We start from the raw sequence: 19,007 nt of genomic DNA, 5'->3' as shown, positions 1-19,007 counted from the left end.
ATCTGATATTGTGAGTCCTCTAACATTCTTCAAAATTATTATGGCTACTCTAGGTCCTTTGTTTTTCCCCTATAATTAGAATCAGTTTGTCAATTTCTAAAAAAAAATCCTGCTGGGATTTTGATTGGGGTTGGATGACCCACTTATCCTGGTTTGCCTTAGACTGCCTCAGTTTTAGAGCTGATAGTCTTGTGTCTCAGGCAACCCCTCAGTCCTGGGCAAACTGGGATGATTTGTCACCTAAATTTGGGGGCAGTTGACATCTTAATAATATTGAGTCTTGCAATCCATGAATGTGGTATATCTCTCCATTTATTTGAGTCTTCTTAATTTCTCTTTGGAGTGTTATTATAGGTCTTGCATATCTTTTGTTAAATTTATATTCCTAAGAACACTATGTTTTTTCATGCTATTATAAGTGGAATTAAAAAAAAATAATTATTTAAATTATTTTTAAATATTTTGGAATAATTTTGGATTTACAGAAAAATTGCAAAGGTGATACAGAATTTTACTATACCTATCACCCAGCTCCCATTTTTGACCTTAAAATTTTTTTAAATTATGATATTATTCACTAACCATAAAATTCACCAATTTAACCTGCACAATTCAGTGGCCTTTAGTATATATACTAGGGTACGCAACCGTTGTTGTTGTTGTTAGTAGCCGTAGAGTTGATTCCAACTCATGGTGACCCCATGTGTACAGAGTAGAACTGTTCCATAGGGTTTTCAAGGCTGTGACCTTTCAGAAGCAGATCGCCAAGCCTTACGTTCGAGGTGTCTCTGGATAGGTTTGAACCATCAGCCTTCCAGTTAGTAGTCCAGTGCTTAACTATTTGCACCACCCAGGGATTCCATGCAACCATCACCACTATCTAATTCCAGAGTATTTCTTCACCCCAAAAAGAAACCCTGTGCCCCCAGCAGTTTCTCCCTATTCTTCTCCCCTCCCCCAGTCAGCTGGCAACCACTAAACTACTTTCTGTTTCTAATTTGGGGACACTTCATATTTTTGTGTCTGGCTTCGTTCACTTAGCGTAATGTTTTTAAGGTTCATCCATATTGTAGCATGTGTTAGTACTTCAGTTTTTTTTGTGGCTGAGTAATATTCCATCGTATGGCTATACTACATTTTGTTTATCCATTTATCAGTGGATGGGCATTCGGTTTGCTTCCACATCTTGGCTACTCTGAATAATGCTGCCGTGAACATTCGTATGCAAGTTTGTGTGTGGACATATCTTTATTCTGGGTAGATCTCGTTTGGTTATTTTTTATAATTCCTGTTTCTCTAATGAGATTTCCAGTTTGTTCTCTATTACGCGTATGTTCCTTTTTGTGTTTGAGCATGGTTATAATAAACCAAAAAAACCAAACCCATTGCCGTCAAGTTGATTCTGACTCATAGTGACTCTACAGGACAGAGTAGAACTGCCTCTTAGGGTTTCCGAGGCTGTAATCTTTATGAAAGCCAACTACCACATCTTTCTCCCATGGAGCAGGTGGTGGGTTCAGACCACCAAGCTTTTGGTTAGCAGCCAAGCACTTAAACACATTGTCACCAGGGCTCCTCATAGCTGTAATAACTGCTTTAAAATCCTTGTAATTCCACTATCTAGGTCATCTCAGGGTCCACCTCACTGGCTGCCTTCTTTCTTGGGTATGTGTCACATTCTCCTGTTTCTGTATTATCTAGTAACTATGGATTGTGTCCTTGACATTGTGTATGATATATCGTAGAGACTCTGGATTGTTAATCCCTCTCTATAGTGTTGATTTTTTTTTATTTGTTTGTTGTTCATTTACTTTATCAGGCAGTTAACTTGGCTGGATTCAAAACTCTGAATTCTGTTTTCCCTTCGGTAAATGGCAGCTAAAATCACCGTTCAGTTCTTCTAGCTTAAGATAGGCTGCTCGTACCCTAAGCGTGTATAGTTCATGGCTCAGCCATAGAGTTGGGCAGAGCATATATGTAGAACTTGGAGTTCCACCTCAGTGGCTGTATCCTTTCCAGCATTTTACCTGTTACTTTCTAGCTGCCACAGTCACTCTAAACTCAGTCCTTAGATTCTTTAAGCCTTTAGGCCCTGGATTTCTATGAAGTTTTATTTTCCTAGCCTGGCTCCTGCTAGATGAAGAGCTGTAAAAGAAAAAAATAGGAGACTTACCCAGTGCTATTCCCTTACAAAGAGACTTCCCTTTCAATTTCTGCCTGGTTTTGGTCCCTCTTCAGCATCTTTGGGTAATGGCCTTTCATATCTTGTCCAAAGTTTGTAGTTGCTCTTTGCAAGAAGGTTGGCTTAATAGGATACAGTCCACCATTATTGGAAGTGAAACCCATTAATGAATTGATTCCTATCTTTTTCCCTCTTAAAATATAGTTCTGTTGGTGAGAAATGTCTAGAATCTAGAGAAATTGATGGCTGTGACAAGATCATTTGGACAGTCACCAAAAATAAATGTCTCCATTCTATCTTTTCTTCCCTGATAGATCTTGGCGCCTCTCCGGTCTTTCCTAGCTTGATGACCCCTTTTCTTCTGTTAGGTGGTAAACTGGAATAATTCCACCCATTTTGCAGACAGGAAACTGAATCAAGGATGTGTCCTAGGCTGCTTGGGTTTCTTGCCTTCCTCTCTGTTCACCACCAGTCCTCCCAGCATTTCCCCAAAGGCTCTGGTCTTCCTCTCCAGCCAGCGCCCCAGCATTGCCATTCCCCATGAGGCTGTCAGATTTATTGGTCCACCCCAAGGCCTGAGAAATGGCAGAAACAGCTGTTCCGACCATGCCCTTGCTCTCACCTCCCTTCCCACCCGGGATCTTTTCAGCCATGTATTTTCTGTTTCTTTTTCCTTGCTGCCAGATGTTGCCTTTTACCTTATTCCGTTTGGGGGCAGCTGGGGGGCTCAGTTTGAGAGAGCCAGAGGGCTCATAACAGGATGTCCTGTAGGCATAATGTTGTTATCAAGCCGTGTGGAGCATCTGGGTACTTAGCAAGTGTCCACAGTTCTGTGTTTGCTTTAGCAGCTGGCAAGTCGGAGAAGACACTTCTAGTTGCTGCCTTGTAATGTTGAAGCCCAGTGAGATGAAAAGAGCCAGTACTAGAAAATCAACTTGGATGCCTCCGCCTTCTCCAGGTGGTGAAAGGCCCCAGGCCAGTGGGTCTCCAAGTCCCATCAGGCTTATCTCCTCAGAGTCTCCTGAACTCATCACTTTCTCTGCGTTTTCACTGCCCAGCCCTTGCCCACCCAAGATCTCGTCATTTCGTATCTGAATTATGGCTCCAGCTTTCTCCTTGGTGGTAGTGTCACCTCTGTCTGACCCCTCACAGTCCGTTCTCCATTCTACAGCCAGCCAGACATCTAAAATGCAGGTCACATCTGCTCTTCGCCTGCTAAATCCCTTCCACGGCTCCCCTTAGCTTTTCAGGAAAAGTCGAGACTTTTAACATGCATTGCAAGGCTCTTTGTAATCCAGTCCCAGCCCGAGCCTCCCTTTCTCCCCATCTTCTGAGAGGTGCTTTCCTTCCTGTGTCAGAGTACAGCCAGAGAAACAGCCAGTATGAGATATTAAGAGATTTATTGTAAGGAATTGGCTTCACACAGTTACGGGGGCTGGCAAGTCCAAAATCTGTATAGGTCAGGCTGTCAGGAAGAGCAGGCTGGAAGGCTGAGGCACAAGTTGAAATGGCTATGCGTAGGTGGTGTTCTTTTTTCTTCAGTTTGGCCCTTAAGGCCTTTCAACTGATTGAATCAGGACCACCCAGATTATCTACCATAACCTTACTTAAAAATCAACTGATTGTAGACTCTAATCACATCTACAAAATAGCTAGCCAAGTTGGCACACTAAAACTGACCTTCATACTTTTCTTCAGCTCAACCCGGGGGCTGTTCCCCGAGTAGGCTGTGGTCTCACACAGGCTGTTCCATCTGTTGGGCGCCCGAGGTGGGTTCTCTCTGGATTCCTGGGTTCTCATGCATGCTGTTAGTAGACCTGGAGTGTACTTACGTGTGTCTGTCAGAGCTCGAGGGCAGGGACTGTGTCCCTGATGTCCAGCGTGGCGCTGGGCACGTGGTAAGTGAATGAGTGACTGGATTCTCCCTGCCTATCAACGTGGTTTTCACATGTGCCCCCTGTGACCTGCTTGTACTTCCTGAGCCACCTGATCCGTCTTCCCTGGCAGAGTTTGCTGTGCCAAGGCTTACATGCCTCTGTCGTCCCTGCAGGATGCTCGGCTTGGTATTGCTTCTGTGGTCCTGGATAGAAATAACCTCAGAAAGCCTTCCAGCCAGGGATGGATTACCCAATAAACAGGGTACACACGCGCTTACATGAGTTGAAATTGTGCACTACAGTTTAGTCAGTTAACACAAGCCTCTGCATACCTTGCTTACTGTAAGCTTGTGCCTACCTTGCTCACCGTAAACCCGTGCATACCTTGCTCTTTGTAAGCCTGTGTGTACCTTGATCACAGTAAGCCTGTGCATACCTTTTTTTGCTGGTTAATCCACTCCTGCTTCCAGCTCACCCTGCTTACAGGGATTTCTCCCTACCCAAAGCTCAGAAAATTTGTCTGCTGTGCCCATTTGGGACTTCTGTTGCGTTAGCATTTAACATTTTGTGAAATTTTGCCTTATCTCTCAAACTAGAGTGTAAACTTCTAGGATCTGGACCTTTTCGGCCCTTATGGCATAAGCCTTGCAGCCTTCCATGAAAGGTTCCGTCAAAGGTCTTCCTTTATAGTGTAGCCTTGTCACAATCAACCAGCCACTTATTCAGGGTCTACATTCCTCAGCCTTCTTTACAGGTGGAAGGGGCCTTATGACTAGTCCTGGTCGATGAAATGTGAACAAAAGTGATGGCTCTCACTTCTGGATCTGTGCCATTAAAAAGCAGCTTTGCCTTCTGGGTTCTTTTCCGTCCACTTCCAGAGGACCCCGAGATCTAGAGAGGGCAGTGCCAAACTACTCTGAATGGCCATGTGAGAGGCTGCCTGCCTCTCCAGCCGTTGGTGTTGCCTTAATACAGCCCTGCAGTGCCCTCGGGCTACACTGGAGGCCCGTCTTCTCAGAGCTCCCCACTGCTCCCAGCTGCCCACCTGGGCCTGCGTGGAGAACTTCACTGCCTGCCCAACCCTAACTGACTCTCTGTGGTCTCAGCTGGAAGGCTGGGCGTCTGGATTCCGCTCATTCTCTTCTTGCTGTGTGGCAATTAATTGAGTGCGTCAGCTTCTCTGTACCTTAGTTTCCCCATCTGGAAAACAAGTTCAGTTTCCTGCTTCCCAGAGAAATCACGTGATATTAAATATACAGTGTTTAATAATGTTTTAATTGGACGAATTGGATTTTTGTAAAAAAGACTTTTTAGCACTTAGGGAAAAGCAAATTATTTCACATCAGCTTTGAGTTTTGGACACTTCCATTCTTAGCTTTGCTGCCTGAGAAGTGAATGTCCCAGAAAGCTTGGTGGTCAGCTTCAGCCTGGTTTTTCTTTTTTTTTTTTTTTTAACACTTGGTCATCTTCCTCCTCTGGGTTTCCCTCACTGTGCTGTGCTTTGAGCCCTTGCAGTAGTCTTGTGAGTCTCATGTGCGTTACTACTGAAGAGCACTAGTGCAAAATTATTTTCAAATTCAGGCAGCAAAACTGAGATCCGAGGAGTCAGTGGAAGCTGTGAAGTTCCCGGATCACACAGAACCACCCTGTGCAGTGAAGAGAGCTCAGGTTCAAACTCCGGCCCTGCTGCTTGTTAACTGTGTGACCTTCAGTCTGTTACTTACCCCTCTCAGCACCAGTGTCTTGGTGGGTGCAAATGAGGACTTAATAGCTACTTTACAGGTTGTTTTGAAGATAAAGGTCCCCAGGAGCGCTCACGCTGTGCCTGGTGCAGAGTCAGCATCAGGAAAACAGCAAGCACTTGACAATTTCCAGCATGGAGGGAGAAAAACATGTTCCTCAGACAGCCTACCTCCACTGGGGCCCGTGCCCATTATTGCCGGTCTAGGCACGTATTTATGTTCAAGACCTTTGTCTGTCTGTCCTGTCCTTCCTGTTATGTTCCAGATTCATTGGTGCTGGCCAGGGAACGCAGCCTTTGTTGTCCTGTGCCCCAGTCTAGATCATAGAGGGTGGCTGGTGTTCTACAAAGAGCCCTGAACTGGGATACCGATGCTGGAGTTTTGGAGCCAGCCCTGCTGCTGAGTGGCTGGTGCCCTTGGGTCAGTCATCTCACATCTCTGGGTCTCTGGTTCTTCAGCTGTGAGCAGCTGAGGCTTCCCAGCTCCTGGCTTGGCACTGACCTCAGCAGGGCCACCTTCCCAATTGCTGGTGTCATGAGGCTCCAGGGAAGAATAGATAAAAGTTCACACTGAAGTGCTTAAGATGTTTTCCACAAGCAGGGAAGCTGTGCCTTCCCCTTAGACCTGCCCAGACATCTTGATTCTCTGAGACCATTTCTCCCTTCATGAGATGTCAGAAGTCCACAGCTGTTGGAGCAACCACACTGTGTTGGGCTTCTCTTGCTCCCACAATCATTTTTCAGATATGCATTGAGCATTTACCTGTGCCTGGCCCTGTTCTGGTAGATACAAAGGGGCAAAAGGCTTATGCCCTGGCCCCAAGGAGTTCAAATGGATGACTAAGTGACAGAGTCATAGATTCCGTGTGTGCATGCCTGTGTGCATGTGTGTTCAGGGAAGGCTTCGTGGAGGAAGTGATTCCTAAACTCAGATGCAAAGGATGAGTAGGTGTTAGCTTGGTTAGAAGCACATTTTAAGCCGGAGAAAGGGAGAGAGGGTGGCATGTGCTCCAGAGCATGACCCACGTGGGAACTGTGAGCAGCTCAGCACAGCCAGAGCACGGAGCGGGAGGTGGTCATGGCACAAAGGGCCTGGACAGAGGCTGGCTTGTGACAGACCTTGATGACTCTGCTAATGGCATGGGTTTGAGCCTGAGGCATTGAAGAGTTTTAAGCAGCAGAGTGCACACAGGTGTATGTGATTACATTCATAATTTTGTTTACATGATACATAGTAGATACTCCCCGGCCTTACTGTCTTCCATCACGATTGTTGTTGCAGCAGAGGTGCCTTTGAGGAGTTAGGTAAGCCCCCGTGGGCTCCCAGCAGCTTAAAAATGCCTTGGTGCTTGTTAAATGGCAGTTTCTCATCTGCTTAAGGCTGGCCATAGAAGAAGCCCAAGGGGCCATGGAGGGCACCCGGGATCGAATCCTCTGTCACTAATCAGCTGAGTGACCAGCTACTCATCCAGTTCTCTTGAGGCTTCGCTTGCTTCATCTGTCGGAGACCCTTCCACTTGCCCTTTCTTCTTCACAGGTGGGTACCAGGCTCGAGTGAGACATTATCTGTGAAACCACTTTGAAAAGTATGAAGCACAAACACCAGATACTAACAGCAGTCAAGTTTCCTCTGGTGCGGATTTTGGTGGGGCTGTCTGTGTGTCACGTGCGTATGCACTTGTGAATGTTTTTATATTTTTAAAGCATGCGTATTTCTTTTTTAGTACCTGTTATTTTAACTTGCTTTTAATTTAATGTGTTGCTTAGGTAACACGTGCCCATGGTTCTCTCCTTCTCCTGTCCCCAGCCACCCCTTTGCCTTCTCTGGAAACAGCTGCTGGGGCCAGCCAGTTCCTGTGTTCTCCCAGAGATAGTTTTTATGCACTATTTTTTTATGTATAAGCTATGTGTACAGATAGATCCTCCCCCATTTTTACAAAAATGTTAGCATATTACATGTGTCTTTGTCATCTACTGCTGCTGTAACAAAAATACCACAAGTGGATGCCTTTAACAAAGAGGAATTTATTTCTTTACAGTGAAGTAGGCTAAAAGTCCAAATTCAGGGTGTCAGCTCCAGGGGAAGGTTTTCTCTCTCTGTTGGCCTTCTCATCAGTCTTCCCCAAGACTAGGAGCTTCTTTGCGCAGGAACCCCAGGTCCAGGGGACGTGCTGTGCTCCTGGCACTGCTTTCTTGGTAGTATGAGGTTCCCCAGTCTCTGCTCCCGTCTTTCTTTTATATCTCAAGAGATTGCCTCAAGACACAATCCAGTTCTGTAGGTTGAGTACTGCCTCATTAACACAACTGCTACCCATCCTCCCTCATTAACATCATAGAGGCAGGATTTACAACACACAGGAGAATCACACAATACAGGGAATCATAGCCCAGCCCAACTGATAGACATATTTTTGCGGGGGGACATAATTCAATCCATGACAACATGTATCACTTTTTCTTAGACACCAAAGGCTTCTAAAAAAAATCATTAAAACAAAAGGAACAGTATAAACGTAAAGGCATTAACAGCTTTGCAATGTGGAATGTAAATCAGTACTACATGAAAGAAAATTTCCTACGAAATGAGTGTGCGAATTACGTTTAAATAGGTTCCATTACCGCAAAGACTTCTGGGAGACCTTGGTATGCTAATTGTCTATGTCCAGGAGGCAGGAACCTAACCTGGAAGCTCCTTTTGGTGAACTTCTTGTTGGAGAGGTGTTGGAGGCACGCTTGGGAAACCCTGAGTTGGCTCTGAGCATCTTGCTATGGCAGGAGCTGGTCAAAACATCAAAGTGGGCCGTGGTCTCAGAGTATCAAGTGACAGTGGAGTAAGGACCCAAAAACCCAGACCAGAGTAAGGACCAAAAAAAACAGACAGTGTAAAAGTTACCAAAACCTGCCTCGGGAGGTGTGTGTGTGGGTGGGTCAAGGGTAGGACTGTGAAGGGAACACTGGACCTAGAGTCTGGAGGCACAGTATTACCATGTGGTCTGGGGCAGTTTTCACAGCTTTCTGATCCTAGAGTCCTCCCCTTTGAAATGACAATCACCATGCTTGCCCTGTCCCAAAGTTGTGGGATTCGGATGTAGAAATGCCCTATTCAGAGGATGGTGTTCCTCCCCCCACCCCACAGTGGGGTTTCAGGAAAGGGCAGAGTTTGACTTCCCACGGGTTCACAGGTTACATAGATCAGAGGGCTTTCTTTCAAAGGCCCCCTGGAGGTTCAGCTAAATTCTGTGCTGGTTAGGTCAGACTTGAAGCTTTTACAGTGCAGAGATGTCCCTAAGCTGGCTAACTTTTTACGGATGAGGAAACAAACTGCTTGCCCAAGATTGTTTGCATTATTAAGCTCATTACAATAGTAATTAACTTGTTTTTTTTTTAAGTTTACTTTTAACTGATGGAGGAAAAAAGTACAAAATGGTCTTCTTTCTTATTGCTGATGCCAGGAACCTCACCATCACTCTGCACCTTTCCTTTAGCAGTTATTCAGGGTTGGGAAGTCCCTTCTGAAATTCTTTTTAAACCAAAACTGCTTTTGACCTCTCAAGTCTAAACGCATCAGCAGTGACTGCGGTCATTTGATGGAAGGTATGAGGTGTCATCTGGCAGCATAGATTTTTGCATGCCTGGTTGGTCTTACATAATTGCAATTACTTATAAATTACATTTATAAAAGGAAATGTTTTGGCATTTTTTTTTTTTTAGGTCTTAAAAAAAACCCAAACCCATTGGTGTCAAGTCGATTCTGACTCAGCAACCCAATAGGGCAGAGTAAGTAGAACTGCCCCATAGAGTTTCCAAGGAGCACCAGGTGGATTTGAACTGCCGACCTTTTGGTTAGCAGCCATAGCACTTAACCGTTACACTACCAGGTTTTAGCTCTAGTGAGGTATAATTTAGGTGCAGAAAGTTTTACCCTTTTTTAGGTATACATTTCTGAGTTTTGAAAACAAAGAGTTATATAACCACTACCACCATTAAGACATGTAATAGTTCCATCACTCAAAAAGTTCCGGAGTGTGCTTTTGTTGTCAGTCCCTCCCAGCCCCTAGCAACTGCTGCTCTGATTTCAGTCTCTATAGTTTTGTTTCTTCTGGGATGTCATTATAAATTGAATTATACAGTATGTAGCTTTTTGTGTCTTTTCATTTAGGATATTCCTTTTAGCTATGTGTTTTGCAAGTGTCTTTTCCCAATCTATGGCTTGTCTTTTTTCCCACCAGCATTTTGTAAAGAGAAGTTTTTAATTTTAGTGAAGTCCAATTTATCATTTTTATCTTTAGGTTTGTGCTTTTGTTGTGTGCTAGCTAAGAAATCACGGAACCAAGATCACAAAGATTTTGTTCTATGTTTTAGAAATTTTATAGCTTTAAGTTTTACATTTCAGATCATGTAAATTTTTGTATATGGCTTAAATTACGAGTCAAAGTTCTTTTTTTTTTTTTTTTGGCATATAGATATCCAATCGTTCAAGCACCGTTTGTAGGCAAGACATTAAATTACCTTGTTACCCTTTGTTAAAAATCAATTTGACCGTATATGTGTGGGTCTGTTTCTGGACTCGGTTCTGTTCCGTTGATCCTAGATATTTATCCTCTTACCGGTACCACACCGTCTTGGTTATTGTAACTATATAAAAAACCCATTGCCATCGAGTCGATTCTGACTCATAGTGACCCTGTAGGACAGAGTAGAACTGCCCCATAGAGTTCCCAAGGAGCACCTGGTGGATTTGAACTGCTAACCTTTTGGTTAGCAGCCATTGCACTTAACCACTGCACCACCAGGGTTTGCTTGTAACTGTATACTAAATAGTAAATCTTGAAATCAGGTATTGTGAGTCCTCCAACTTTGTTTCTTTTTTGCTTCGGGTAGTCTAGGTCCTTTGCTTTACCATATAAACTTTAGAATCAGCTTGTCAATTTCCACATAAAAAGCCTACTGGGATTTTTACTGGGATTGTGTTAAATCTGTAGATCAATTTGGGGAGAATTCAAATCTTAACAACATTGAATCTTCCCATCTATGAACACAATATAGGGAGCTATTAAATCGTCTTTGTTTTTGATTGTGTTGCAAATGTCAACTGTGACCTTTGACCCCCGGAGTCTTTGAAAGCCTGTGAAACCAAATACCCTCCTGATACCAAGAAGCAAGCAAGGCAGGTGCCTGAGGAAGGAGCGAAAACAAGAAACCCCAGAAGACCCATTTAAATTCTCTAGAGGCACAGGGGCACTGAGGATCAAAAAGAAACAAATTCTTGGGGAAAATTATAAAATCCATATCAGCTGAGGGAGAAAATATTTAGCAAGGCAGCAAAAGCTGTCCCTGGTTTAAGTTTTAAGAGCATCAGCAGACGTGTTTATTGTGGTGGCTTGGGTTTTTGGGGAGCTTTTTTTTGGTGGGTTGGGAGTGAGTTTAGGGATTAAAGGGTAGACGTTGTATTTTCAAGTCTTCTACTGACATCCTGCTTGGAGTTGATCAAGGCCTTTCGTTTAGGAGCTGATCAAGAACCTTGCCGGGCTGGCCCTGACCTGGGTGCTAGGTGGGGCACAGTGAGGGATACTTGGTCCCCTTGCCTTGTGAGCAGGATTGCCTGTACTGGAAAACACCATCTATAATTATTTTTTTCCCTTTTCTCCTTCAGGGCAGAGGCAAGGAACCTGGCCCCTAGACCCTGCTGATTGATCAAAAATGGGGAGGCGCTAATTCCTCAGCCAGGTCAGGCTCAACCCAGCTGCACAGCAGCTGTCTCCCCAAGCCCAAGGGGTCCCCAAGGCCTCCTCTCACCCAGCCTTTACTTGGGCTATTCAGGAGGCTCCGAGTGACACTTAATATCACTCAGATATGTAAGAAGGGAAACAGTGGTCAAGAGTACCAGCTCTGGAGCTAGACTGCCAGGCACCAAATTCTATAATGGTCACTAACTGTGAGACAGTGGGCAATTTGCTTAACTTCTCTGTGCCTCTGCTTCACCATTTGTAAAATGGAGATAACAGTACTACCAATCTTACAGGGTTGCTGTGAGGATTAAATGAAGTGATATAAAGCATTTTGAAGTGTGCCAAGCACACAGTGAACTATAAATTATTCATTATGATTTTGGACTTCTAGAGCGGTGCTCCTGATGATTGTGATTCAGTGTCAGGCACAGCACTCAAGTCTGACATTGCAGACTGCCCTGGAGACCTCATTCTGTCACTCTGGGGCATGTCCTCTTGGTCATCTTGACTTCACATGGTGGTAAAAGACCCTGAGAGGACCTTTCTTCTTCTGTATTTACACTTCACTAGTGTGGTCTGGGCTCTGTTTTTTCAGATTCAGCCAGGCATTATTGGCTTAGTAAATCCACGAGACCTGGATTCTGGTCCTAACTTTTCCCTTAGTAGTCAGTCAGTTACTGTCTCGGGCCTTTAGCTTTAGTTTGTGGAGTGGGCATGTCCCGTGCTGTAATATACTATTCTCATTACACTGAATCACTGAGTGGTTCTCTTAGGCTAGTCATTGCCAACCTCTTGCCATTGTTTAATTTATAAATCACTATTTCCTAAAAATATGAAATGGCCCACATTTTTATATAGAGTACATAAAAATTACATTTTGAAAAATTGATAATTGTGTGATTTCCACCCATTCACCATTTAAAAGAGGTACCTTCTACCCCTCTGGGAGACATGGAAGGACTCTTCAACAAGGAGGATGTCTTAGGCTGTGTTATTAGAGAAGCAAAACTAGTAAATGTGTATAAATGTGTGTATAAAAAAAAAATGTATAGAGAGATTTATATTAAGAAAATGACTTATGCAGTTGTAGAGGCAGGAACATGGGTCAGGCTGAAGGCTTCTCCTAATCTACATAGCTGCAGGGGCTGGTGGACCCAAGATCAGCAAGTCAGCAGAGTTCTGGCTCACAGGCTACAAAGACCAACTAGTCCCAAGATCAGCAGGCAAGAGCACAGGTAAGCTGCTAGCTCAAGCTCCAAGCACCAGAGATGAGACAAATAGGAGCCACGTGCAGGATCCAGTGCAAACAAAAGCCCGCAAGCCTTGCCAGAAAGTCCACTTATATTGGATGCAGGCCCCACCCTCAAGGAAACTCCCTTTCAACTGATTGGCTACTCATAGCCGATCCCATCATGGACGTAATCACACTATATCAGATTTCATCATGGAGATGATCACATCATTTTATGACTGCCGAACTACATGTAACTGCCAAACCACTGAGAATCATGGCCTAGCCACAGTGACACACAACCTTAATGATTGCAGCCTACCCCTTGTCAGCTTGGCACCTGTACACATCTTAAACCATACGTAATCTCTGAATAAAGACAATCATAAATTCGTGCTTGTGCCTGATGTGATACAACTAACACACATACAACTGAAAATGCACTAGCCCTGTTTACATCTTATATTTTATAAGTGAAGAAAACCAAAAATATCTGATGCACACATATAATGCAGAAACACTCATAACAATTACAGTCCTCATTTTTGCAACTGGTTTTGTGGTCATAACTGGTATTTAAAACTGCTTTCTTCCACCACCCATTCCGTATTCCCTGTTCCCTCAGCTGATCGTGGTTCTTTGCCTAGTGGTGTGACCCAAACCTTCATTCCTGAAGGGTCTGGGCCGTTAGTAGTCATGTCAAAATTGGGTTGCTGTAGTTTTTCATTGACTTTAATCACAGGGCGTGGTAGTACTAAGAGATGCCCTAAGGGATCTCCTGCATTCCAGACATACTCATTCTTTACCTCTATTATTTAATATCAATCTGATTTCCTCTTGGTAATCAGAATCGATCACACCAGCCAATATGGTAACCCCCTTCTTTGCTTGTTGATCCAGAGGAATAGGAACTCAGAAGTGGCCAGGTGGCATTTTTAACTTCCAGTTCATTAGAATCAGGGCTGTGTCTCCACGTGGGAGCATTCCTCCTTTTGGAACTAAGACCTCTAGACCAGCAGAGCAATAGGGTCGCAGGGATGGGAAACAAAAATTTTGTGAATAGATCACTAGGGGTAATAGTGAGTGGTGGCACTCCCATTTCCACCCTTTGATTCCTGAACCCATGAATCCTGGCTATGGGGGAAAGAGCACCGTATATTGGATGCTGGTTTAGAGCATATGCAGCCTCCTGGGGAACACCGTCCAACACTGCAAGGTATTGCCACCTAGCTGTATAATTGTCTCTTTAGAAGGCTATTCCATCATTCTGTGAAGCCAGCTGCTTCAGGATGAGGGGGAACATGGTAGAACCAGTGAATTCCATGGGCCTGGGCCCATTGCCACCCTTCACTTGCTGTGAAATGAGTCCCTTGATCCGAGGTGATGCTGTGTGGAATACCATGATGGTGGATAAGGCATTCTGCAAGTCTGCAGATGTTTGTTTTGGCAAAAACATTGCATCCAGGGAAGGTAAATCTATGTTCAGAGTAAGTGCTTATTCCAATAAGAACAAAATTCTGCCCTTTCCATGATGGAAGCGGTCCAATATAGTTAACCTTACACCAGGTTGCTGGCTCATGTCCTTGAGGAATGGTGCCATATTGGGGACTCAGTTTTGGCTTCTGCTGCTTGCAGTTTGGGCGCTTAGCAGTGGCTGTAGCAAAGTCAGTCTTGGTAAGTCGAAATCCATGTTGCTGAGCCCATGCATAAGCTCCATCCGTGCCACCATGGCCACCCACTTTGTTCATGAGCCCATTGAGCAATGAAGGGAGTAGCTAGGGAAAGAAGACGAACGGTTCCGTACAACGTGTCATCCTACCCACTTGATTGTTAAAATCACCCTCTGCTGAGGTCACCCTTTGGTGAGCATTTACATGAGATGCAAATACCTTCACTTCTTTGCCCATTCAGCAAGGTCTATCCACATACCTCTTCCCCATACCTCCTTGTCTCCAATTTTCCAACCATGTTCCTTCCAAGTCCCTGACCATCTATCCAAACCATTGGCCACAGCCCATGAATCAATATACAATTGCACATCTGGCCATTTCTCCTTTCAGGCAAGGTGAACAGACAGGTGCACTGCTCACAGTTCTGCCCATTGGGAGGATTTCCCTTCACCACTGTCCCAGAAAAGAGGTCCCAGAAAGGGGCTATAGTGCTGCCACTGTCCACTTTCAAGTAGTGCATGCATATCACACAGAACCACCTGTAAACCAGGTACGAGTTTTCTCTTCCTCAGTCAACTAATCATGGAAGAACTCCCCATGAGATCATAGATGCAGACTGGGAGATGGAAGGTAATATGACAGGAGTAGAGACCAAGGGCATTTGGGCCACTTATGCAACTTACTTCTGCCTTCAGATCATATATACCACTTCCATTTAATGATGGAGTGCTGCTGTGCACATCCAACTTTATGACTCTGTGGGTCAGACAATAGCCACTTCATGATGGCCAGCTCAGGCCATGTGGTGACTTGGCGGATCATGGTTAAGCATATATTTTTTTTTAAGGCCCAGTAACCTGACAAAAGCTGTTTCTCAAAAGGAGAGTAGTTATCTGCAGAGGATGGCAGGGCTTTGCTCCAAAATCCTAAGGGTCTGTGCTGTGATTCACCGATTGGGGCCTGCCAGAGACTCCAAACAGCATCTCTATCTGCCACGGACACTTCATGTACCATTGGATCAGCTGGATCATACAGCCCAAGTGGCAGAGCCACATGCATGGTGGGCTCAACCTGTTGCAGAGCCTTCTTTTGGTCTGGGCCCCACTCAAAACTAGCAGCTTATCAAGTCACTTGATAGATACGCCTCAGTAGCACACCCAAATGAGGGATATGTTGTCTCCAAAATCCAAAGAGGCCCACTAGGCATTGTGCCTCCTTTTTAGTTGTGGGAGAGGCCAGATGCAGTAACTTATCCTTCACTTTAGAAGGAATATCTCAACGTGCTCCACACCATTGAACCCCTAGAAATTTCACTGAGGTGGAAGGCGCCTGAATTTTTATCAGATTAATTTCCCACCCTCTAGCAAGCAAGTGGAGCCCTGGTGGTGTGGTGGTAAAGAGCGTGGCTGATAACCAAAAGGTAAGCAGTTCAGATCCAGCAGCTGCTCCTTGGAAGCCCTATGGGGCAGTTCTACTCTGCCCTATAGGGTCTCTATGAGTCGGAATCGACTCTACGGCAATGGATTTGATTTTTGGTTTGGTAGCATGCAAATGTTCTAGTAGTAAGTCCAGAGTCATTGACACTTCTTTCTTACTAGGCCCAGCCAGCATAGTGTGATCAATGTAATGGACCCATGTGACATCTTGTGGAAGGGAAAGGTGATCAAGGTCCCTGCGGACTAAATTATGATATAAGGCTGGACAGTTGAAATACCTCTGAGGTGGGACACTGAAGGTTTGTTGGTGGCCTTGCCAGCTGAAGGCAAACTGCTTCTGGTGGTGCTTTGAAATAGGTATGGAGAAAAAGGCATTAGCCAGATCAATAGCTGCATACCAGGTACCAGGAGATGTATTAATTTGCTCAAGATGAAAGTATATCCGGAACAGTAGCTGCATTTGGAGTCACCACCTGGTTAAGTTTTCGATAATCCACTGTCATTCTCCAAGATCCATCTGTTTTTCCACAGGCCTAGGAGGTGAGTTGAATGGGAATGTAGTGGGAATCACCACCCCTACATCCTTCAAGTCCTTGATGGTGGCAGTAATCTCTACAGTCCCTCCAGGAATGCAGTATTGTTTTTGGTTTACTATTTCTCTAGGTAGAGGCAGTTCTAATGGCTTCCACTTGGCTTTTCCTACCATAAAAGCCATTACTCCACTTGTCAGGAATCCAGTGTAGGGGTTCTGCCAGTTGCTGAGTATATCTATTCCAATTATGCATTCTGGAACTGGGGAAATCACTACAAGATGTGCTGAACCTACTGTGAGATGGCCATGAGCTAAGACTCCACTAATAACCTGACCTCCATGTGCCCCCACTCTGACTGATGGGCCACAGTGATGTTTTCTGTCTCCTGGAATTCGTGTCAGTTCAGAGCCAGTATCCAGTAATCCTCCAAAAGTCTGATTATTTCCTTTTCCCCAATGAACAGTCACTCTCATAAAAGGCCGTAGATCCTTTTGGGGAAGGCTGGGAGAAAGATTAACAGTATAAGTTTTGGGGAATGTATTTGAGTCCTTGCTCAAGGGGGCCTGGCAACCCTTCATTCAAGGAGTTCTGGGTCTTTAAACTCACTCAAGTCTGGAAATTGATTGAGGGGCTGTGACTGTCTATACTGGTGATTTGAGTTAGACTGCTGTTCACTTGACCTAGAATTTGCTACCAGACAGTAGGGGTGCTGATCTAGCAAATACCTAAAATATGGAAGTGATTTTGCAATTGGGTAATGGGTAGAGGCTGGAAGAATTTTGATGTGCTTGATAATAAGAACTAAGATTGCCTCGAAGAGACTATTGATAGAATTAGGGACATTAAGGGTGATTGTAATGAGGGCTCAGAAAGAAATGAGGAATGGTACAGACAAAGTATCTATTGTCATAAATGGAATATTGCTAGAATTGTGGATGTTAAATGTGGCTCTGGTGAGGTTTTAAAAAGAATTGATGAGCAAGTTATTGGACACTGGAGGAAAAAGGAGATCCTTGCTCTAACGTGGCAAAGAACTTGTCTGAATTGTGTTAGAATGTTTTATGGAAAGTAGAAACTTGGATATTTGGCTGAGGAGATTTCTAAGCAAAACCTAAAAAGTGCATTGTGGTTTTGCCTTGCCACTTAAAGTAAAATGTGGGAGGAAAGAGATAGAAGATTTAGAAAATTCTATTGTAAAAGCTAAGAGAATGTGCCCTGGAACTGACACCAAAGGTATAGTAGCTATGCAATCTTTTGTTAAGGGTATTAGGCCTGTGACTGATGGATCTAATCAATCACAGCAGAAATACTGTCAGTGTAGTCAGGTGGGAAATGGGCCAACAGAGGTATTTGGTTGTGAGCATCTTTTGTCCTCAAAAAAAAGGAAGGGACCATCCTGGGAGCATTTCAGAGACCAGCAGAACTCTTGGAAGGAACAGGGAGGGGAGGGTGTATGTGGCTGCTTCCTTGGTTTCAAAGGGTAGAGCCACCACCCCCTCTGTTTCAAAGGGTGAGGTTACTGCCTAGGTTTCAGACTGGAGTCACTGCCACCTTGGTTCCAGAGGGTGGGACTGACACCCGTGGCTGAGGGACCTCCATCCAAAATCTGGAGAATGTGGCCAAAGCCCAGAGTCTGGAGGACAGGGCCATTGCCCGGATGTGCTTGGAAAACAGAATTATTTTCCAGTCTTGAGAGCTAATGAGATTTGCCCTGCTGGGTTTTGAACTGGTTTGGTACCTGTGACCCCTTCTTCCCCTCCAGCTTCTCCCTTTCGGGATGGAACTGTCTACGCTGTGTCTGTTCCACCATTTGTACTTTGAAAGCAGATAGCTTGTATGCTAGGTTTCACAGGCCTACAGATTGAAATGAATTTTACACACCCAGAGTCTCACCCATACTTGACTTAGATGATTCAGAAGATGAGAATTTGGATTTAGAGTTGATGCTGTAATGAGATAAGACTTTTTGGATGATGTCATAGGGTAAATATGTTCTGCACATGGGAAGGACACAACTTTTGGGGGACCAAGTGGTGAAACATTGTGGATTAAATTGTGTCCCACCCCTAAAAAATATGTGTTGAAATCCTAACCCCTGCACCTGTTGATATGATCCTGTTTGGAAATAGGGTTTTTCTTTTGTTATGTTAATGAGATCGTATCAGAGTAGGGTAGATCCTAAACCTAATCACTTCTAAGTTATAAAAAGAGCAAATTAGACACAGAGACACACACAGGAGGAAGTCAGACACCAAAGAACAGCATAAATTGACAGCAGTCACCAGAAACTAGAAGAGAGGTCCACAGAAAGAATCCACAGGGCCAAAACCAAAATTTGGACTTTTAGCCTCCATAACAGTCCTGCACCATCCTCACAGTCATCGTTATGCTTGAGCCCATTATTGCAGCCACTGTGTCAATCCATCTGGTTGAGGATCTTTCTCTTTTTCACTGACCCTCTACTTTACCAAGCATGATGTCCTTCTTTAGGGACCGGTCCCTCCTGATAACATACCCAAAGTATGTGAGAAATCTCGACATCCTCATTTCCAAGGAGCGTTCTGGCTGTACTTCTTCCAAGACAGATTTGTTCATTCTTCTGCCAGTC

General features: G+C 44.4%; 1 protein-coding gene across 6 annotated transcripts in view; it reads left to right on the top strand.

The window, feature by feature from the left end:
- Positions 1-19,007, top strand: part of STOX1 (storkhead box 1) — a 60,882-nt gene that overhangs the window by 6,260 nt on the left and 35,615 nt on the right. The window contains exon 2 of one of the 6 annotated variants that reach the window (XM_049855170.1): positions 7,338-7,433. The exons of 2 other annotated variants lie outside the window; for them this stretch is intronic. The gene's annotated coding sequence lies outside the window, so the exon portion shown is untranslated. Of the gene's footprint in view, positions 1-1,862; positions 7,467-19,007 lie in introns of those variants that run through there. 3 more of the 6 variants (XM_049855171.1, XM_049855168.1, XM_049855169.1) reach the window with 3 other exon arrangements.

This window comes from Elephas maximus, chromosome 16 (genome assembly GCF_024166365.1).
Source record: "Elephas maximus indicus isolate mEleMax1 chromosome 16, mEleMax1 primary haplotype, whole genome shotgun sequence".
NCBI classification, from domain to species: domain Eukaryota; kingdom Metazoa; phylum Chordata; class Mammalia; order Proboscidea; family Elephantidae; genus Elephas; species Elephas maximus.
The sequence above is the reverse complement of the archived record's forward strand: the minus strand, read 5'-3'. Positions and strand labels throughout refer to the sequence as shown.